We start from the raw sequence: 23525 nt of genomic DNA on the forward strand, positions 1-23525 counted from the left end.
ACACAAATTTTTTTTTAAATTTAGCATTGTATCATCACCTCCCCTGGGCAACATTTCTTTTAAAGTATCTCTAGTGTTAGCAGCTTGTTTTCCATCTGAGTTGGAAAATTAAATAACATTATTCACATTTTTATGTAAATGTTATATAATATGCATGTATAATCACTTGATAAGTCATAAGAAAAAGAGTATGAGTGGATCAGTAACTAAACACACTTTCATGATATTTCAGAACACCAAGGAAAAGGAGAGGATGTTAAGAGTCCAGAAGTGGGAGTGGGGTGGAAAGTTGACCACAGAGATAATTTCTAGGCCAGGCGTGGTGGCTCATGCCTGTAATCCCAGCACTTTGTGAGGCCAAGGTGGGTGCATCATGAGGTCAGGAGTTCAAGACCATCCTAGCCAACATGGTGAAACCCCGTCTCTACTAAAAATACAAAAATTAGCTGGGCGTGGTGGCATGTGCCTGTAGTCACAGCTACTCAGGAGGCCGAGGCAGGAGAATCGCTTGAACCTGGGAGGTGGAGGTTGCAGTGAGCCAAGATCCCTCCACTGCACTCTAGCCTGGGTGACAGAGTTAGACTTCATCTCAAAAAAAAAAAAAAAAAAAAAAAAAAAAGATAATTTCTAGAGGGCAAGAGAATGACTTCATGGTTTGGAGGTAAAATTATTCTGAACCTGCAATTTTGTTCTCAGACATACTGCACATTTACCAGGAAGGTAAAAAATAAACACATTCTCAGACAAGTAAGAACTACATTATTTGATCACCCCAGATCATTCCTAAAAGAATTAATGCAGTGTAAGCTCAATAAAACAAAAGAAGGAAATATGGGTTTCGAGACCAGGTGGAGAAACTAGACCAAGGAATGCAATAAAAAAAAAAAAATCTCTCAGACAATAGTTATTTGGCAAATCTTTTAAAATAGAACAAAAAGTTGGCAAAATTACAATAGGATTTTTGGGGAACTAGGAAATCCTAAGAGCAAATGACATTTCCGTAACAGGAAGTATGATGAAATGGAATGGTCTCAGTGAGTGGATGTAGTTTATGCTATTTAAGAGGGCCCTCTTCTTCTCAGTTTTTCTTTGTTAATGTTTTTTGAGCAGCACAACTTTAGTGATAATATTGCATGGCTTTCTCTCTGCATTTATACTTACCACTTGTTTCTGCAGAGAACAATTATGTAATTTTCATACTGTAAATGTTATTCAATTTTAAAAACATGTAAAAAATAGTATAGAACATGATATCACCTTGACAATGTAAAAGTAATAATTACTGGAGAAAGGTTGGGAAGTAGAAAGGGGAAGAGAAATGAAGAGAAATACAGGGACCCTAATCTGTTATTTTACCGAGAGAGGAGATAAGAGAAACTCAAGTTTGGTGAATTAAGAAAGAGAGGTTTAAATACAAGGCTCAAAAAGTCAATTAAAAAACAAAATATTGAAATAAAACTGGCAGAGATGGAGAGAAGGAGGAAATGGCATACTATGGAGTTAAATGATAATTTCTCAGTAAACAAATCAAGAAATAGAGGTTTGAGCATATTGTCTAAAGATACGCTCTTCAACCCAGCATCCCAACCATGTGTGGTTATTGAGCCACTGAAAGGCAGTTAGTCCAAATTGAGATGTGCTGTAAGTATAAAATATATACCCAACTTTTGAAGACTTAGTATGAAAAAAAGAATGTAGAATACTTCAATAATTTTTATATTGATTACATGAATTGATAATATTTTGGATGTATTTGGTTAAATAACATATTTAATTTATTAATATTAATTTTACCATTTAAAATTGTTCTTTATGTTACTACTAGGAAATGTAAAATCACAAATGTGACTCACACTATACTTTTACTGAACAGTCCCTGAATTCGAGATTTGGAAGTACATTTGAAGAATGGAAATTAGAAATGATTTATGTATACATACCATTCCAGAAGTAGACCAGGAAAGGAAGAGTTTTTATGTTATATTTTATATGTTTTAGAAAATGTTTGTACTAAGCATTGAGCAGTTTCAAAGGGCTATTTGTAAAGTCTATGAAAGGCATAAGGAATACTATGACAACAAACACCCTTAGTCACCACCCAGTTTAAGAAAAAATAAATAAAATACCATAGACTTTGAATGCATTTCCTCTTTCTACTTCAGGCTACTAGACTGTTTTGATTTTCATTTTTTTAATAAAAATAGTTATTTTCTTTTTGTAAAAAGTTTCTAATTGAAGGATATCTTGTGTAGTTTTTTGGGGGGGGGTTGTTGGATAATTTGTCAGTATTAAATTTTAGAATGTGTGTGCCATTTGATTCAGTGGTTCCCTTTGAGAAATGTATTCTGTATGTTTTGAAAAATGCAAACTGCAAAAAAATGTATAGAGTGACATCATGTTAATTTTTAAAAGCATGTATGTTTATATATTTGTGTAATTATAGATCTATATATACATGTATATGCTGACATTCATGTAGGCATTTACATGATATTTTTGTGTATATACATGAGCTTATTCACATATAATAACTAGGACTAGTGCTTATCTCTCAGAAGTCTTATTGGATGGGCAGAGGAGGGAACGTCATATTCTTGTTTTATAAATTTTCAGAGAGAGAGATCATCATAGAATTATGATTTTATTTACTTAGATATGTTCATTTTCTGTATTTTTCAAGTAAAAATTCTTTAATGAAATAAAATACATGTTGAAATATGTTCTAGCAACTGGGACTATCTTAAAACAGAACACATTGCCTTAGAAGGTAAGAAGCAATATGTTTACAAATGAGAAAGAGGCTAAGTTGCATGAAAGTATTAAAGCCATTATTTTTCTTCTCTTCCTCCCTAAGTACATCAGTACAAGAAGCAAGTGTTACCACTTTCAAAGCAATCCTAAAATTGATTCTTTATCCCATCCTTTCAGTCTAAGACACTTTTAAAGAAACCACCAGTCTTCCTCTAGTGTGCTTTATTTTCTAACACAGTATAAGAAGCATGTGAGCAGTTCACATTAATGTAATGATGTGTGCTTCCAGCAGGACAGTCAAAGCAAAGGGGATGCATGAATCTCTCTCTTTTTGTTTTAACTGCTGAGTGTAGACCATGTATACTTTTTGGTAATGTTTACTTCTTCTCTAATCATATATGTGCATGTGCATTGAAAAGATTTTAGGAAACTCAAATTACAAATTAAATACTTATAGTAATCCTGTCATCCAGATATAAACACTAATAATATTTTGTTGTATTTATTTCTAGAATATCTAGACATATACATATAACCATTTTTAAAACTTAGGAATATGCTGTGCATGTGATTGTTTTTCTCATAGAATATTGTGAGTGCTTTTTCATGGCATTGAATGTTCTTCATAAGCATTAGTTTTAATGACTCTGAATTAGATCATTTTAGGAAATCAATTAAAAATATTCTAAGAGTTTAAATTGAGAATGAATATATCTTTGTGGTGAGCACTGAACATACTTTTTCTTTTACTTGATTTTGAGTATGTAATTGATTTCATAAGTAAAAAGATAATGAAACGCTTACCTTGTCATAATGAATAGTGACTTCCTAAGCTGTTAATGTTAGGTGAATGGAAGTCTTCCCCTGTGGATATGGAAGACATATCCAAGGACACATTGTTAATGAGAACAGACTGGCTGTGTACTTCGATACTCTCCAATAAGTGAAAAAACAGAAACTTCATTAATGCAAAATGACATGGAGCTATACCCTTGCATTTTCAGACAAGGATGAATCTATATTCTGTCCTTGTCTCAAGGAGGCAGAAGGTTGCAGATTCCTTTTTGCTGTGTTGTTTACCTTTAATGACTCATTGGGCATAAACCAGCATTATCAAGGTGAATTCCACCTGAGTCAAGTCTAATACATGTCATACAAGACAGGATCATTCTGGAAAGTGGGAATTTGGAATTGTGTCTTCTATTGTCAGTTGAATGAATGGGATAGGCTGAGTTGGAGGAGGAATGATTCTTTTGGGCTATGGGGACCCAAGAACTAGTGCCATCTGAGAACCATTAACTTTTTTAAAAAGTGGAAGATCAGAGACATTCACAAGGACTATAATAAGAAAGAGTATGATAGGTCAACATGAGAGAATAGACGAGGTAGTCAGGTGAGTGGGTGAGCGAGCGAGTGAGTGAGTGAGAGAGAGAAGAGGGCGGAATTTATAAAGAGCATAGCTCCCATCTCCTGGATGCCTTCTGCAGGCCAGCCACTTGTCTCCCATGGGATGGGAAGGGAGTCACCTGCAAAAGGAGGAGCATGGAGGATGAGGCAGAATTTCTTTTCACTTGGCATGTAAGGATGATGAGACTGAAGGAGTAGGAAGGAAGTAGCTTGAGGTAAACAGAGTTTTAATAATAAAGGGGTTTGAAGAGTTGACACTGTCTGGCATTCCGTGAGGAAACGAAGACCTCTTGTAAATAACTTGCAGAAGGTTACATGGTTTTTCACAGGAAGCTCCAGGAAGCTGCCTGGTACTGTTGGATATGGACATGAACTATTTATTCCTCTAAGATCCTGACATCTGAGACAAAGCCAGGATGTTTTATACAACTTCTGGACTAGATGTGTTCTCTGATGAAAAGTGAAATTGCATCCTCTTTGCATTGGAATTTGCAGGCACTCTCTCAAGCTACTTTAAGTGAGAAAAAGGGGAATGTATTGAAAGAACACAAGGCTGTGTCCAGGAATCTCAGAGTAAGCAGGGGAGGATCTAAAAATATGAACTGGAAAGCTTTAAAGAATCCAGGCAGTGATTGATTTTCAGTGGCTCTCTTATCTCTGCTCTTCCAGTGCTGTTTTTCTCTGCCCCTGTTTCTCTGTATACATGAGGTTGGGTCACTGTCCTAGATATTTACATGCCTTGTTCAGGCAGCTCTTAACTAGTATCCCTAAAGTTCAATCCCAAATTCTCAAGAGAGGAAGAAGCTGATTGGCTCATGTACTAAGCTTTGAGCACATGTCCGTCCTTGGTCCAGTCAGCACTGGCCAGGGGCAAGATCCCAGTACAAATATGGGTGCCATGGATAGCCTGGTGGATAGGGGTCAGATAATACTTGCCAAAGAAGGAAATTGTGGGCTGGAGTTCTCTAAAATTGACCACTATCTAAAATTGACCACTACCCTATGATATCTTAGCAGGTCTGGGACAGGAGACATGATCTTTCACCATCACTGTCTTTTCTACCAAGAAGAAAATCTAGTCCCTTGCTGTTGAAAGTATGGCCCACGGACCAGCAGTTTTAGCATCACCTGGCAGCTTGTTAGAAATGCAGACTCTCAGGCCCTTCGCCAGGCCTATTGTGTTAGAGTCTCGGGGTAACAAGATACCCTGATAATTGTAGGGCACTGACTTTTGAGAAATGCTAATTAGATGGAGGAGAGAATTAGGAACCAACACAGATCAGGGCTGCTGAGATGGCTTCTTTCACAGGTACGTACCTCCTTTTATCTGGCAGCTAATTTGTTGTGGCCAAGCTTCAGCTAAGAGCTATCCCCTGCCCTCACTAAGCTCTTATTTAAGATGTTTCTGCTAGAAACTTGAGTTCAGGATGGGCTGGAGAGAGCTGCCTGTGCTCAAGAGAAAGATAGTTTTTGTGTCCATCTTATTCTGTGTTGGCACCAGAGAGGTTATCAGTGGGATGAAAAAAGGAAAGACAAAAGCAATAAAGGTGCTAAAATCATGTCCAAAAGGCAAGTATCAGCAAGTTCACTTTTAATTAGTTATTACCTTGAGGTTACTGATATTAAATCATTATACTACATCTGTTTTCACTTCTGCCTCTGAAAGTTTTTTGAAGTCTTTAAAAAGGCATCTTTTCATAAAGCTTAAGCTCTTTGTGGGCTATGTTTTGACTGAGGAAAAATTACTAGATAATTCTGTATTAAGTCTATTTAGAATACAGATTCCCTCAAGAAACTCACCAGGTAGAACATCTTTGGCAGCAATTCAGAAATCCATGCCATTAATTTTTCAGACTTTGATGTCCAAAAAGATAAATTTCTGACACTCTACCTTGCAGGAACTCTGTTTTCCTTCATTTTCTCTTTTATACTTCTTAAAAGGCCCTGGGAACTAATGTGTGTCCTACAATCTGCCATTATTGTTAAATCAATCTGCTTATTTGCAGGAACACTTTAATTATTTAGTAACCTGTTTGGAAAATCCATATAAATTATTTTCTTATAAAAATCCTTACTTTGTAATAGAAGTGATCAGATGGAAATAACAAGAATTTCTAATTCTGTGGGCAACCAGATGGCCTCTCTCAATGGTACCCTTCTGACATAAATTCAGAACTTTCATCACTGTGTATGTTGTTGGAGTAGAAATGTATAGTTTCACTGGATCATGTTGGAATTGTTGAAGCCAGTTGCTCTAATGCACTTGATTTTTTTTTGTGACTAAATTTCTATATTGAAAGTTTCATTTTGTCTGGAAATGTAATGTCCTTTTCTTGAATAGGCATGTGGAAGTATTTGGAAATCTTTGAGGTACTGTTTCTCAACCTGAGCTGAATATTGAAATCACCTGGGGAGCTTTGAAAGCTACTGATGCCTAGGACCCGTCTCCAGAGATTCCAAAGTCATTGCTCTGGTTGCAGGATTTTTAATCCCTTCCCTCCCCTGAGATTCTAATGTGCAGCCAGTGTCAAGAGACATCATCCTGTCGACCTGTTTACCAAACAGGTGTGGATGTGGGTAGATAGGCTCGTCAAAATGCATTTTCCCAGATGCTATCCCAAGACAACAAATTCATTAGCTTTGGGGCAACTCCAAGAATCTATTTAAGCAAGTCCAAGCCCCGTTGTGATTTTGATAGAGGAGGCCCTCGCACCACATTTAGAAACTCTTTCTTGGAGATTGTTTCTAAAAAGAGAATGAATGGGACCAAAATATGTTCAGTGTTGTAGTATTAGGGACCATCAGTGAGTAATTGAGGTGTACTTGAAAAAGATGACAAGGCTGGGTGTGGCGGCTCATGTCTGCAATCCCAGCACTTTGGGAGCTCAAGGCAGATGGATCACTTGAGGTCAGGAGTTCAAGACCAGCCTAGCCAACATGGCAAAACCCCATCTCTACTAAAAATACAAAAATTAGTTGGGCACACGACTGTAATCCCAGCTACTCGGGAGGCTGAGACACGAGAATCACTTGAACCCGGGAGGTAAAGTTTGCGGTGAGCTGAGATTGTGACATTGCACTACAGCCTGGGCAAGAGAACAAGACTCTGTCTCAAAAAAAAAAAAAAAAAAAAAAAAGTGACCGGCAGTTATGTGGTATAGGGGCAAGACTCCTGGGGTCACAACGACAGAATAGAGTTCTGATTCCCACAGTGCTTCTGTTACCAGTTCTGTGGCTCTGGGTATGACACTTAATCTTTCTGGTGCTGAATCCCTTCAACTCCAAAAATAGTGCTTGGAAAATATTAATCTCAGGTCCTCTGAAGCTCCCATACTGGATTATTCAATGATATAAAAATTTTCTGTTAGTATAAATTCTTACAGAAACTTCTAGCAGTGCTATTGATGGATGCCCTGCCACAGTGGGTCAAAAAGCATAGTGCCTGGGCAAGCGGCAGCATGGTCACATTGTTAGAAATGCCGATTCTCAGGCCCCACCACAGATTTACTGAAGAAGCATCTTTGGGAGTGGGCCCCAGCTGTTTCACCAGCCCTTCAAGAGATGTCGATGCATGCTTAAATTTGAGGAGCACGCCTCTAAAAATAGTACTTGGAAAAAAGAAAGATGAGAAGTATTCTTTTTACCTATGGTGAAGAGAAATCATTTGCTAAACATATAAACGTTTAACACTGTTTAGAAAGAAATATGTTGGCAAGCAGCTTCAAGTGGAAGGGTAACTGTTAAGAGAAATATTGAAATCTACAGCCTTGCTGTACAACGTGTGGTCTTCTGATGGGTCAACATTGCTATCTCTGGAGAACTGCAGAATCTTTGTCTCTGCCCCAGATCTACTGAATGAGAATCTGCATTTTTTGTTGTTTTTTGTTTGCTTGCTTTTTGTTTTTGTGTTTGTTTGTTTAAAAAGTTCACTTGGTAATTCATTTGCAGTCTGAGAAGCATTGTTCTAGGTAAAGATGTTAAGACCATAATGTCAGCTTTCCCTTACTTTCGTAATATGTACCTATCAGTAAACTGTCCCACCTCACAGGTCTGAAATCAAATCCAGTAAAACAGTGTTGGCCCTGTAAGTTAGATCCACACCCATATCAATTTAATAGTTAGTAGCTGCTGTTTTCATTGTGTTTTACCTGTTTGGGGCTTTTACGCCTTTTTAAAAAAATTCCTTATGGAAAAAAATTGCTTAATATTTTTGCTTTCTTTTTCCTTTTTTTCCTCTTCTGAAAGCTACCGTTTCATTCTGACTCCCTATAGTACTTGAACATTTTTAAATTATTTTTTTCTAGTGTCCGACCACTTTTCTAAAATGGAGGCTGGGTAGAATATTGAGGGTTTGTTCTATGGGTTTGGTTTTATCTTGATTCATTGCTACATTTCTATATTTGTGTGGATCTCAATAAAATTATAAATTACAAGATTAATGTTACAAATTATAAATTAAGCTAACATTAAACTGGAAAACGTATGGGAAAGAATCCTTAAGGATCTGCAGCAGAACCTTCTAAACTAACAAAGAAGAACTAGCCTTGTGCAGTGGTACCTTAAGATAGAGATAGGCGGGCCGGGCGTGGTGGCTCAAGCCTGTAATCCCAGCACTTTGGGAGGCCGAGACGGGTGGATCACAAGGTCAGGAGATCGAGACCATCCTGGCTAACACAGTGAAACCCCGTCTCTACTAAAAAATACAAAAAACTAGCCGGGCGAGCTGGTGGGCGCCTGTGGTCCCAGCTACTCGGGAGGCTGAGGCAGGAGAATGGCGTGAACCCGGGAGGCGGAGCTTGCAGTGAGCTGAGATCAGGCCACTGCACTGCAGCCTGGGCGACAGAGCGAGACTCCGTCTCAAAAAAAAAAAAAAAAAAAAAAAAAAGATAGAGATAGGCAACCTGAGATTTCACAAATAGAACAGAGCAAGTTTATGATAAAATGGATGGAAATGGAGCACGACATACTACGTGTGTATTCTTATGAAGCAACTTTAAAAAATAACTCTTTTAATCATTTGTTCCCTCCAAAACTTAGGTACTCTCTCTAGTAACAGTTCCTAGGTACTAGGAAATTTATTGGCTTCAAATTATGAGAAGAAAACAACAATATTGAAGTGGCTTTCATTAAATATGTGCCAAACAGGACATTTCTTCAACCATTTTGTCAACTAGGACATTATATCAACTTGTAACTTAAATCATCTTTATGACTTATCTATAAGCTACATTTGCTCTGGGTGCCTTCACTATGTTTGCTACGATTTGGGGAATCAAGAAAAATTCCTAAACCTAAGAATCTTGGAAAACACTGGCCTTACATGGTTAATTACTTATTTTGTTTTCTTCTGTGGTTATTCCATATCTATTTTTCTGTTTAGAATTAGAAGTTAGTCAAGGTTTTTAAAAGAATTATTATTTGTAATAAAAATATATCATAAAAGGGCAATTTTTATTTGATTTTTAAGGTTATTTTTCTCTCTAGAAAATCAGTTCTTGACCTTTTTGGGGCATTAAAACTCATCTGAAAATCTCATGAAAGCTGAAAATATGCAGAAAAATATACATTTTGAGCTGAAGATTAACCTCAGTGTCAGTGCTATAATTTGCATATTTGTTCCCTCCTAAATTTATGTTGAAACTTAATCTCCAATGTGGCAGTATTCAGAGGTGAGGCTTTTAAGATGTGATTGGTTCATGATGGCTCTGCCCTCATGATAGATTAATTTGTTCATGGATTAATGGAGTAACAGGTTAGCATGGGAGTGGATCTGTGGCTTTATAAGAAGAGTAGGAGACACCTGACCATGTTAGCACACCTCCCTGAGGTGGCACAGGGCATCACATGGCAAGGGGGCTGAGTGTGCTAACATAGTTAGGTGTCTCTTTCTCTCATCTCTATAGAGAGTCTCCACCAGCAAGAAGGCTCTCACCAGATGCAGCTGCCTGACTTGGGACTTCTTCACCTCCATAACTGTAAGACATAAATTTCTTTTCTTTATAAAACCAGTTTCAGGTATTCTATTATAAGCAACAGAAAAGGGACTAAGGCAATCAATTAATTCAGTAAAGACTTTTCTGATGACAAAAACAAATGAACCAACTAGCAAAATTAAATAATATGTTCACCCTAGGAGTTTTAAGTGAGACAAAGGTAACTTTTTGGTTCTCCTTGAACCCATGGCTGGGTCTAGGGTCTCTGATCATACTTGGTTTCTTTCTGTTTCTCTGCTATGTCTTCTGCTGTGTTTGGTTTCACATTTCAGTCATTGACAGCTTCAGGCTGATATACCATTGTTCCAAACATAACAGAATAAAGACTCTAATTTCAAAGTATCTCAAGTAAATCTCAGAACTGAGCTTGTGAATCTTGATGGCTTATATCTGGGTATTCTGTCCATTCCTGAACCAAGATTATTCCATCTCCAGCTGTGGTAGGTCATAGCTCAGGTCACAGTCTTTCACTTTTAGAGTCAGTTTCACAGGAACGTCAGGAACTGACAGCAGGAAAAGGAAGGATTTCTAGATGAACATCAGTGCCCTCTTATCCATACAAGGGGGATGATGTTAAGGGGGAAAGACTATCAACATCCACCGCAGAAGCAGAAATGCTGTTAAGAGACAAAGACTGTCAGCATCCACCACCTTGAGCAACCACTGATTTAGAGGTAAAGAAACTATATAATTAGCCCAGGCCAACTCTTTTTTTAAGTTTTATAATGCCCAGACTACATACATGTCTTCATCACTTCTTTAATATAAAATTTCTGTGCACCTAATGAGAAGTTATTTTTAGCTACACATCCATGACCCTTATCCTCATTGTTGCATTTGTCCTCTGAACCTTGTTATCACATACCTTGCCCAAAATGCACTGCTTTAGCCATTGAGCAAGGTGGGTAAGCACATTGAATTTGCTATCATCCTCCTTAAAGGTGTAACAATGCAGGTAGCTCAGTCACATGGGATCAAAGAAATGAGGCTTATTCCTAATACTTTAGGAATACTTGTGAAGCCTCATGGGAAGTTTTTCTTTAAACAAGTCTACAGCACTTATTTTAGGCTTAACTAATCTGATTAGTTATTAACAGAAAAGGAAAGATACATTTAAAGTCCACAGATATGCAAACATTTAATCAGTGAGTATAGGTTTTATGTTCTGTCTTCATTTATCAGTGATGAGAGTGACCTTGGTTATGACCTCCCACAGCTAAGGATGGAATGCTTTTGGTTCAGGAAGGGAGAAGATGCCAAGACCTGACCAATTAGGATTAACAAGCTCAATTCTGAGACTTTATTTGAAGTACCTTGGAAGTGGAGTCTTTCTTCTGCTAGGGTTAATACTACTGGCATATTAGCCTGGAGCTGTCAACCGTAAGAGATAATGTGTTCAACTATAGTTGTCATCATTCTAACACAGTGAGCAAGGACTGAGTGCTACTGAAAAATCCGGTAAACAGAAAGTTGTTTCACTTTGGCTATGTTTTGCTGGATTTAAATTGAACATTTCTGAAACTTCTGAATAATTCTGTCATAGAAAGATCCATTACAGGGAACATTTTATAAATAAACTACTCTTATATCAACAGAGATCAAGGCAAAGAAAAGAAACCACTCTAGGTATTTCACACAGGAAAGATTTAATACAGGGGATTGGGTGCTTAGAAAATGGCCTGAAACTCTGGTGAATGATGAGGAATGTTGTAGCCATCACTGGACATTTAAGTTCAGGAGCACACCCACGGTTGCTATTGCTGCTGTAATTTCCTCTAAAACCTGTATCTTTCAAATTGTGATTGCCGGGGGCAGTAGCAGCAGGAAGATGGCCACTGCCCTTTAAATATTTAAGTGCTTCTAACTGGTGGAACTCACATACATAGGAGTCTTGGAAATTTAATGTTTAACCTTCTGGCCTCCCTAACCAAGGAAGGGTGGTATAGCAATATACAGAGACAATCCACAGTATATACTACAGTATTAAAAAAACGAGTTCCCCTGTGATTTTATTAATGAAGTTCCTTTTTTATTCAAGAGAAACTACCTGTCTATGACAGCTTAAAATAATATTAAACCTCACTAAATGGAGAATTACATTTTTTCCTTTTTATTTATTTTAAAAGGTACAAACAGTAAAATTCATACTTTTTGATATATGAGATTTGACAAATTCATTGAATCATGTTATCACTGTCATAATAGGATACAGAACAGTGTCTTCACTCCAAAAAATTCTTGTCTGTTGTTTGTCTGTATTCAGCTCTCTTCCCATCCATACCTCCTGGTAACCAGGGATCTATTATCCATCACTACTAGGTTTGCCTTTTCCAGAATGTCATAGAAAGGGAATCATACAACGTGTATTGAATGTGACATTTGTAGAATGCATTTGAGCTTCATCTATGTTGTTGCTTGTATAGATAACCCATTTCTTTTTGTTGCTGATTAGTATTCTATTGTGTGTATGTACCATTCATGACTTGTATTTTGAAAGAATCACATATTTCCTTTTATTCCAACTCTCCATATATTTTTGTAAAATAACATGGATATTATGAACCCTACTTGCAACTTCAAATGAAATGTTCTTTATTGATGATTAATCAGGTTATGTAGTTTAATTATGATTCCTGGGTAGGATCAAGAAAATTAGACAAATCTCAAGAAATTTCTATTCTAATATATAGGTCAAGTATGCTACCTAGAATGTACCAAGTGCCCATTTATGCCACCTCAATGAGTTTTCCAAAAGAAACAGATATTTTTTAGATTAATTATTTGTTGATTTTCATACTATCGTGGAAAGATCAGTGAAGGCCACCCATATTTTCATTTGAAAAGATGGACTCATTTTTGGCCCTATTCTCAGAGAGCCTTTCTTCCAGACAAATTTCAGTATATTTTGATGACTCATTGTAGAAACTGGTTTATTATTTGCAGCAGGAGAAAGCATTGCTAGCCAACAGCTGAGAAAAAGAAAAGGTTACAACATTCAGTTTTAGGTTTCTAAAGGCCTTACTGGGCAGAATGTAATTTCCAGCTGTGGATTCATCCAGCCTTTGAGGACTTATCCCCTGCCTCTTTTCTGAAGGGTTCTGTGATTGTTCATTACCTCAAGTTGTCCATTTTACATCTTATTTGAAAGCAGGACCCTGACAGTGCTAAACCTTCTCAGGCTCAATTGAACTGTCAGAGGTAAAGAAACCAAGAAGTTTGCTTATGTTTAGTCTACCCCAGACATTCTACACGTTACGTTCATTATCTCACAACTTTATCTGGTAGGTAGTAGTATTATCAACATTTAACAGTTAAGGAAGCTGAAATTGAAAGAAGTTAGTTACCATTCCCAGGATTCACATAGCTCATTCAAGAACTTTTGAACCCAGGACTCTCTGGTAACAAAGTTTATGTTTACAACCATTTTGCATTTATTTTTTTTTTTGTCATTTGGAAGACATTGACGTTGTCATTACCATTTTTATACATGAATTATGTGCATCTATAATTAAGATGACAACTGCTTGTCCAGACTACTTATCACTGTAAAAAAATGTTTCCGAACATTGTTAGGTGTGAGTAATTAATACATCCTGCATGAAATGTTTTGTGGACCAATGAGATGGCTTATTAGAAACATTTAGCTTCTTCCAAGAAGGGTTGCCAAAATGGCAAATGTAGTGCAATTCTTTATAACGCTTGTACCTGGAGTCAGAAGTCACATGTAGCATTCAGACTAACTATATCAGTTGGGGCTTTTAGGGTTATGCTTTTTGGATTTTACAGGGATGTTATTTGACCTTTGATTAAGAAAGCATCATGGGGCTGGGTGTGGTGACTCACACCTATAATCTCAGCACTTTGGAAGGCTGAAGAGGGAGGATCGCTTGAGCCCAGGAGTTCGGGACCAGCCTGGGCAACATAGCAAGATCCTATGTCTACCAAAAAAAAAAAAAACCAAAAATCAAAATTGGCTGGGCGTGGTGGCATGCACCTAGTAGTCCCAGCTACTTGGGAGGCTGAGGTAGGAAGATCACTTGAGCCTGGGAAGTCAAGGTTACAGTGAACTATGAACATACCACTGTACTCCAGCCTGGGCAGCAGAATAAAACCCTGCCCCCCACCTAAAAGAAGAGAGAAAGAAAATATCAAGGTACCATGATTATGAAGGTATAACAATTTCTTAATACAGAACTTTGTTGCTGTTGCAATGAGGTTCTGCTGTATCACTTGAAAATAATTTGATGAAACTAAATCAGATCAGGGCCTTGTACCTAAAACATTACACATGCTTTAGTAGTCATACAATATGTTCTGCTAATGAGGATGCTGACTGGCAATCAGAAGTCTAAGATGGAGCATTACTGACATTTTACATGCTCTCATGGTTACCACCATAGTTGCAGGTCTCCAGCCTAGACTATCAAGGGTCTGTGTCTCAACCCCTATTTCCTCTCCTCCTCTTGTTCCTCCTCCACCCTAAATTAAATGCAAGCCTGGACAACATTGCTTTAGCACTTTCTAAGTATATTTTATTTTGGCAAGTCATATATTTACTCAGTTCTTTTGTGCAAAGCAAATAAGCTACTAGAGCTCTCCCCTTGGAGCCATTAATCAAATTGTTTTTGAGTTTTTCTGCTCCCCAGGGTGGGGAAGTGTGACACATTTCTTAGTGAGCATACCCTTCAAATGAAAAGATGGTCTTGGGTGATAGCAAACAAGGTCAGTTTGTTCTTTGGTCTAATGAAAAGGCTCTCCCAGTTTGTTCACTGTTACTAGTGAACTTGACTTACCTTGTGAGCTTCTAGTTATGGGGATTTTTTTTTTTTCATTTCATTTTACCTACCTTGGTACCTAGCAGCGTTGGATACGTTGAAGGTACTTTCTATATTTTGTTTTTGGAAAATACTTTAAAGTTACACAGGAGAAAATATATCCATGTAATTCCAAGGAGGCTGGATTCCCTTCAGGAGTGGGGGCATTATTGGTTTTAATCCTGAGTATATACATATTAGAAAATAAACAGTGAGTTGAATGTTTGACATTGGTCATGTACCATGCAGGAAGGATAATCATAGACCTGCTTTTGCAAAGCATACATTCAAGGGTAAAAGACTTACAATGTGAGAATAGAATGATGTCACTACCGCTTTTATCATTACTCTTGCCTAGTATGTATCGAGCAATAATGAAATGTCAGACCTTCCTCTGAGTCCTTTCAATATTAACGTCTTTAATTCTCAAAACAGGGCTCTTGAAGTAAGCACTGTGATTATTCCCACTTTACAAATGAGGAAACTGAAATGCAGAGAGGTTATACTTGCTGAAGATCACACAGTTATGAAAGGCATGCCTGCTATTTTAATTTGGGCAGTCTGACTCCAGAGCCCATGTTTGTATATACTGGTCAGATGGAAGAAGCAGGGGATCCCAAATGAGCCCCTCACCCAAAGCTATGGGTTAGAGAAGGGTCCCAGAGTCAGTGACATCTGTGCTAACTCATGGATGATGGGTAGGTATTTGCCAAGTGAAGGAGGAGGAAGAGGAGGGTGTTATGTTCTGTTCAGATGATAATACAGAACTGGTTATTGTGGTTGCAGTGTGTGTGTGTGTGTGTGTGTGTGTGTGTGTGTGTGGTGTCTGTTTGGAGCAGATGATACAGATGCTCGAGCCAGAGTATGTACGTCTTTGTTAAGCCATGTTATTACTAAATGTGGGTTTTTATCTTGTGTATTGTTGTGAGCCACTGAAGGGCTTTAATCAGGTAACATGATAAAACTTACATTTTTAGAAAACTTAGTTAGGCTTCTGTGTAGAGAATGAAAGAAAGAACAGGAGGAAGACTGCCGGCAGGATATTAACTAGGAAACTTTGCAGCAGCCCAGGAAAGGACGGATTAATACAAAACCTAGAGTCAGGGTAAGACAGGGGCAGATGCCAGAGAGATCCAGGGAGTAGAATCCAGCAGGACTTCGTAACTCGTTGGCTGGATAGGAGAGAAGAATTAGATGGAAGAGTCACATTTAGAGTATTTTAAAGAAAAAAAAAAATTGAATTCCACAGTTCCTGCTCCAGGCCAGTTTTTCATTGTTCTTACAGTTTATTTTTCTTTAGAAAGGAAAAGGCGCATTAAATGTTAATGAAACAGATGTACCTGATTTTTTATAGATTCCTGGTCCACTTGACTTTCCTTTCTAATGCTATGGTTTCTTGAGTTTACACTACTTGTGGTGGCGAATGCTTTCAGTAAAATTTCTTATATGTCATCTCTTAAAAATTGCAATATTTATCCCTTTAAGTTGCCATAAAAAAGAGAGTGCAATGAAGGATGAGAGAAATTATGCTCGTCTTCAGTATCTTAACGGGCACCATACTCCTTAGGTATTAAGACTGAACACGACTTTTACCCCCCAAATTATCAGATTCTGACCCTGTTTTATTTGCACATGTAAACACATGTTTGGGAACAGCAAAGTTATTTCCATCAGCCTTGGACAATGCATTTTTGTAATGGCAAATTCTATCCTTAAACATCCCCCGTAGGGTTAAAGAGAAAAATACCTTTTGTCCTAGGAAAACCATGCCTTGTGCTTTGCCTCTACTCTTTATTTCTGAGCCTCAGAAACTGTTTCTCTTGAGAATTTCCATCTGCTGGTAGGTTTTCTCTATGGTTCTAGAGAGCAGATAAAGATACAAGTATCCCTTGTTATCTGACAATCTTGCTTTTTCTGTACAGTAAAGGTTTTCAAGTGGTAAAATTCCTACCTTATTTAAAATTTTTAAAATCTATACTAATTATTTGGCCCCTTTCCTCTTTGTCCCTTTTAATTTTGTAATTGTCATTCGAGTGTAAGAAAAATATAACCATGCTTAAGATACTTGAAAAAATCTTTCCAATTCGGAACTCTTTGAATGTAATAGAGACTCTTTAGAATTTTACCATATTGTAGGAAATACTGTTTCAACCACCACATGAACAATGATTTATGACATTTCTTATTGTATTCTTCCATTTTCATGCTGCTGATAAAGACATACCCGAGTCTGGGAAGAAAAGGGGGCTTAATTTGACTTACAGTTTCACATGGATGGGGAGGTCTCATAATCATGGCGGAGGGTACAAGGCACTTCTAACATGGAAGCAGCAAGAGAGAATGAGGAAGAAGCAAAAGCGTAAACCCCTGATAAACCCATCAGATCCTGCAAGACTTATTCAGTATCACAAGAATAGCACAGGAAAGACTGATACCCCATGATTCAGTTACCTCCCATTGGGTCCCTCCCACAACATGTGGGAATTCTGGGAAATACAATTCAAGTTGATATTTGGGTGGGGACACAGCCAAACCATATCATTTATGAAACAGCATTACCTGGTGGGAGGAAACAAGTGGCATATTATCAAATGGGACCCTATGATTGCCCAAGGTCACGTGGCTGTTAAATGGTAGAGCCAGAACTCCAGCCTTGTTCTGTGCCATTCCCAGGCCCTGCTCTTTCTTCCTATCGTACCACACATGTCATTTCTGCCTCTAGCTCATGGCCACAGTCTAGTTTTTTGATAAGAAGCAATTCCAGAAATGAAGATTCAAATCCCAACTAATTCTGTTCTGCTCAAAATATGGCCCATGGACCAGCAGCATTGAGATCACCAGGGAGCTGGTGATGGCTGCTTGTTTATGGAGTGCTTATTTTGTCCAAGTAAGGTGCCAACTCTATTACATGCATTATCTCATGACCTTCTCAAAAGATGTGCAATGATATGATCCTTCTTTTTCCACAGATGACAAAAGTAAGCATAGGAAACTTATTGACCATACTTGTCCAGTGCTGTACAAGGAAAGGTTGGAGGTGAATTTCGACCTAGTTGTTCTGATTTCAGAGCTTATACTTTTAATCATACACTGCAGTTTAGGATGCATGTGGAACTGTTTCAAGGGAGAGCACAGTAGGGAGTGGGAAGGTGAGGAGGAAAGGAATTGGATGGCAAATGTGTCACCTAGGTAGGCTAGCTGCTATAACAAAGAGGACCACAAATATGTAATGGCTTGAAAATATTTATCTTTGCTTATCTAACAATACTGGGCAGGTGAAGGGGTTGATGGGACTGCCACATGTTTTTGTTTATTCAGGAATCCAGGCTGATGAGAGCTCTGTCATTTTTAGCATGTAGCTTCCAAGTTCACCCTGGAGTCGATGTAGTTAGAAGGACCAAATCACCAAGAGGAAGGGATGTTCCTGGGAGGATTTTATGGACCATGCCCAGATGTGATACAACTACTTCCAATCACATTTCATAAGCCAGGATTCAGGTGTGCGGGCCTGAGAAGAGGAGTCTGGTGTGAGTCTCAGATGGGGAGGAATCCCTGGATTTTACTGAGTTTCCAGGAAATATTAGGTCACAAGCCACTATTAGAATCAAGCCTCTGGGTACATTTTTATATGTTTTATTCTCCATGCTTTGTGAGAGAGGGGTTATTTATTTCATTTTACAAAGCAGCAAATTGAGATCCAGGGATTTGTCCAAGGTCACGTGGCTGTTAAATGGTAGAGCCAGAACTCCAGCCTTGTTCTGTGCCATTCCTAGGCCCTGCTCTTTCTTCCCACCATACCACGCTTGTCATTCCTGCCTCTAGCTCACGGCTGCAGTCTAGTCCTTTGATAAGAAGCAATTCCAGAAATGAAGATTCAAATCCCAGCTATTCTGCTCTACTCAAAATATGACCCATGGTCCAGCAGCATTGAGATCACCAGGGAGCTTGTTAGAAACCTGCAGTTTCATACTTGGGAGGCTGAGGTGGGAGGATCGCTTGAACCCAGTTTCAGGCTGCAGTGAGTGAGGATTTTACCACTGCACTCCAGCCTAGGCGACAGAGCAAGATCTTGTCTCTAAAAGGAAAAGAAAAAGAAATAGAAATGTGCAATTTCTGTCCCTACCCCAGAAGTGCTGAATCAGACTGATTATTTTAGCGGGGCCCCCAGGTAACCTGGATGCACAGTAAAGTCTGGGAAGCCCTGGACCAGGTTCCTGGAAGCCAGCTTCTCCACCTGCTGCCTCTGTGTGACTGTCATCTTCCTTACGTGTGGGAGAAGTGGATTCACTGCATGTGAGCTACAGGGTCTAACCACTGGAGTAAAATTTCAGCCTTTTTAAAGAGTAAACATGTTTAACCTAGAAAGGACTACTTAGCAACAAAATATTGAAAGACTGCTCAGCCCATTTTTTTTTTAAAAACATGAGCTGTTTCCATAGATAAGCCAAACAGGCCTGAGCAAAACAGAGGAAAAGAGAGCTTTGCTGTTTTGATTTGTGGATAATGATTTGATTTTCTAAAAAGAACAGCTTTGTTTCTTTCCCTGAAAATGTAAGAATACTGAGTTCTTAGCCTCAGCCCATGCAATTTTCCTGCTTTGGCATATGGGTAGGGCAAAGCCAGATTAAAGATGCACAGCATCAAGCCATCTGACCTCCAATGCCAGATTTCCTGCAGTAGTCTAATTACCAGTTTATCAGCTGTTAACCTTGCACCACAATTACAAAAGGGCAACTGCTGGTTAGAGTCTTAATAGTTGATGAGTGTCAGGGAGGGTCTTCCTTCTGGTGAGAACAGTATCCTTGTGAGTCTCATGATGATGATTTGCTTTAGAGCTCAGTCACTGGAAGGGAGGAGAGAAGGGGCATAATGACAGAGGGGACCCAAGTACTGTGACAGAAGGCCATAGACAGCTTTCCTATCTAGGAGGAATTCAGCCTGAAGCCCATAGCTCAAGGAGCACACAGACTAGGCACTCCTGTTTTGAAACAATAAAATAAAACTGTTTTTTGAAAGTTTTGGTCACTTGATCATTTTGCCCCGTGTCTGTGATTTCCCTTAGAATAAACAAATTAGGACTAGTACCTTGGTTTTAGTTATAAGACCATGTGCAGCCACAACAACATTGCCTTAGAAGGTAACTTTATGCTATTTTTATTCAATTAAATCTCACAAGCCACCCAGAGTGAATGTTTTCATGTTGCTTTCTTAGAGATATGAACATAGAGAACAGAAGCTTGCTTAAGTTCAGAGCAAACAGAATTCCAGTTGCACAGCTCTCCCAGTTACAGCTGTTTATCAATACTTGGTGGATAGGGGAGAGGTGACTTGTGAACTGCAAGACTTTAATACATGTCAGTAACTTTCTACTACAAATTGAAATGCTCTGTAAATCAGGAGTTTGCCATTTTTATGCTGCTGTATTTCATGGCAGTCCAATTGGAAAAGAATTAGTATTGATGTTCTATTGGCATGGTTTCCAGACCAGTTGTGATTTATAAGAACAGCATTGCATATAAGAGTGTACATTGCTTAGACAGGACATCCAGGAACTGAGTTAATCTACACTTTCAGGTACTTCTGCTCAAGCGAAGCACAGAAAATATCTTTACACAGTTCCAAAATTAAATTTTAGAAAAAGGTTTAAACAAAAATGTTAGCTTATTAATTTACCCATGGTTACTCCAGCGAGCTCTCTCATGACATCTCATGGCATGCTTTACTAGACACTGGGCCCTATGCATAAGTTTCATCTGATATTACCCTAAAAAAGACTCTTCAGGTGGATATCATAACCTTCAGCTTACAGTTTGAGGGAGCTGCACTGGATCTCACAAGGAGCAGATATGAGTGCTGGGCTTCCAGGGTCCTGGAAACTAGCAATCACTGTGAGTATCTGATGGCAGCCAACACATAGAATGGACATGGTCCATACAGGCCATGACTAGGTTAGGTTGTCTCACTCACATAATGCCTGTTCATTCACTCATTCATTTCTCTTCACTTATTTAACAAATGTGCATTGAGAACTTACCATGTTCCAGGAGAACACAAAAATGAAAGATTCACAGGTCCTGCCCTCATGGAGCTCCCCATTGACTTTTTTTGTTTTTTGTTTTTAAATAAAAACTTTACTGTATTTCCTTTCTTGGGTGGTTACATCTAGGTAAGACAGATACGTTGTATGTTGGATGGCCTCAGTTAATCAAGATGCTAATAACTTTATAAAACTGTGGGAAAAATTTGGAGTATGTTATTTGGTTAAAGAATAGGAAGATTTCTAAGGACAGATTACAAAGTTAAACCTAAAATTAAACAGTTTGCTTGCCAATGTATTCCTTTTTGTGTATTCCTTTATCTGTCAGTTCACTGAATACTTCCTATGTTCAAGGTATTATGCAGAGTGTAAAAGTTGAATTCAGTTTCTCATGCAGCGGAAGCTTCTTTCAGACTTAGACATGAGCTTGAAATAATTATTGTGCTAGATAGAAATATCCATTGCCTTGGAGAGGTATGTATAAAGTACTTGGGATTTAAAGGAAGAGAGAATTAGAGAAAACTTCAAGGGGTGAAGTGACATTTGAGCCAGACATCAAAGGACAGACAGGATTGGAAGATGGGGAGATAGGTGGGAATAGAAGATTCATTTTAGGCAGAGAGAACAATAGGGAAAATAGAAGAGTGACTAGCAGGAAATTCAGCTGAAATTTGATATATGAAAGGTATTTTAGAGGTATCAATAATTGACTTACTTCCAAAGAGTTCATCATCATTTTAATCTCCCTTGAAGATTATTTTTTAAATCCAAGTAAGATATTTTAAAAATTAGAACGTACATAAAAGTTGAAAAAGGAAAAAATGCTGACCTTCACCCCAATGAAACCACTGGCTAACGTTTGAATATTTTCCTTCAAGTCTTTTGTGTTTTGTTTCTGTGCCTCTTTTTGAGTAGTTGAAATAATATATTGCATTCTACCTTTTCATTTAAAATAATACTACCAGCACCTACCCATGTTACGAAAAGCTCTTTGGAATCGTCACATTTAATGGCCTTGTACTGTTTTGCCATTTGGCTTTGTGATAGTTGACTTTACCCCACCCTATTGCTGGAGTTTAGGGTGTTTCATGTTTTCCATTGCTATGAACAGACTGGCTGTTGGCCAGCCAACCCCTTTTGTATTTCACAAATGGTAAAGCCAAGGCACCTATAATAAGCCAAGATGGGGACTGACTTGTTCAGTTGCTGGAAGCCAAAAGACTCTTGCATAAAAAGCAGCCTTCTGACTAGAAGAGGGGCTGTGGGGTTTCTAGGAATAAAGATTAATAAACTACTTAGGTCATATTCCCTGAGAAGTTTAATCTGAGTGGGCCACTGACCTTCTGGCCTCTGGAAAGGAGATCCATTGAATTTCGAAGCCCTTTGATACTCCTCCCATTTCCTGTGGAATTTTGATTGTGGGTAAAGGTTCAAAACACTGGTTCTTCACATTGGATTTCCAAGTTGGGAAGAGAAGGCAGGAAGACCTATCAAAGGACAAAGATATTGTGTTCTCCACTTTAATCTGAAAGATGGAGCGGCAGGGGAGAAGGGAAGGGAAGAAAAGGAGGTGGGTGTCTCTATCCTAATTTCACTGGGTTTCTCATCCCCTGTTAGTTGAAGTTACCAAACAGGAAAGCATTCTCCTTAGGAAGAAAAATGGTAAGAAAACTAATGCCTGCCTTGCTTGAATTTTCAGTGCTGCCAAACACCTATGTTTGTGACTTATTGATTGTGTACTGTGAACCTAGCCTGCTTCGCATCAGCTGTTCTTGTCTTTGGTTGCATCTTTTCTTTGTGAAATTTCACTCTGTGAGGAAATACTGAATTGGAGGGAGATACAGTCCTTACTGAGCATGCTGAAGTAAATCCAGCTATTAAATCCAGCGTAAATCGCAGCAGAAGGTAGTGTATCAGAAATGTGGTTCTGTATGCTGAACATGTGTTCATAATAACAGTGCCTGGAGGCATATTTGTATTATAGTTCAGCAAAGGAAGGAGACAGGAAGGAGACTCTTAGCTTAGGGCAAAGAAACATCTGCTCAAAAAAAAAAAAAAAACAAAAAAAAAGAGGTATACCACATTTTATGTAATAAATGCTGTTTTGAAAGTTTCTCTGGAATTAGTTTCCCATATTAAATCATGCTTCAAACTTTCTTAGGAACTTCACTTTTTCAAAGAGCTTTTCTATTAAATTTTTGAGAGAGAGCAGAATTTCTTGACAGTTAAGTATGCTAACCCGGTCATGAGGCTACCTTATTCAAATATTGGCTTCACCATTCAGTAGCTTTGTGACTTTGGAAAGTGATTTAATTGCTTGAGGGCTTAATTTCCCTAACTGCAAAACAGACACAATAATAGCACCGTCACATAAAGTCTCTGTACAGATTCGATGTGAAAGAACATTTTAGAATGCAGTATTAGAAGTCGTTTAATCATTTTAAAATGTTACTATTAATAATATGTTAATTAGCAAGTGATATTATGCATGTAAAATAAAATTTTGGAACAATATTTTTCTTA

General features: G+C 38.2%; 1 protein-coding gene across 16 annotated transcripts in view; it reads left to right on the forward strand.

The window, feature by feature from the left end:
• LOC105481530 (phospholipase C beta 4) overlaps positions 1-23525 on the forward strand; it is a 408983-nt gene that overhangs the window by 186998 nt on the left and 198460 nt on the right. For 3 of the 16 annotated variants that reach the window (XM_071079655.1, XM_071079656.1, XM_071079658.1), the window contains one exon: positions 10062-10133. The exons of 12 other annotated variants lie outside the window; for them this stretch is intronic. The gene's annotated coding sequence lies outside the window, so the exon portion shown is untranslated. Of the gene's footprint in view, positions 1-10061; positions 10134-16198; positions 22573-23525 lie in introns of those variants that run through there. One more of the 16 variants, XM_011741178.3, reaches the window with a different exon arrangement.

This window comes from Macaca nemestrina, chromosome 15 (genome assembly GCF_043159975.1).
Source record: "Macaca nemestrina isolate mMacNem1 chromosome 15, mMacNem.hap1, whole genome shotgun sequence".
Classification (NCBI taxonomy): domain Eukaryota; kingdom Metazoa; phylum Chordata; class Mammalia; order Primates; family Cercopithecidae; genus Macaca; species Macaca nemestrina.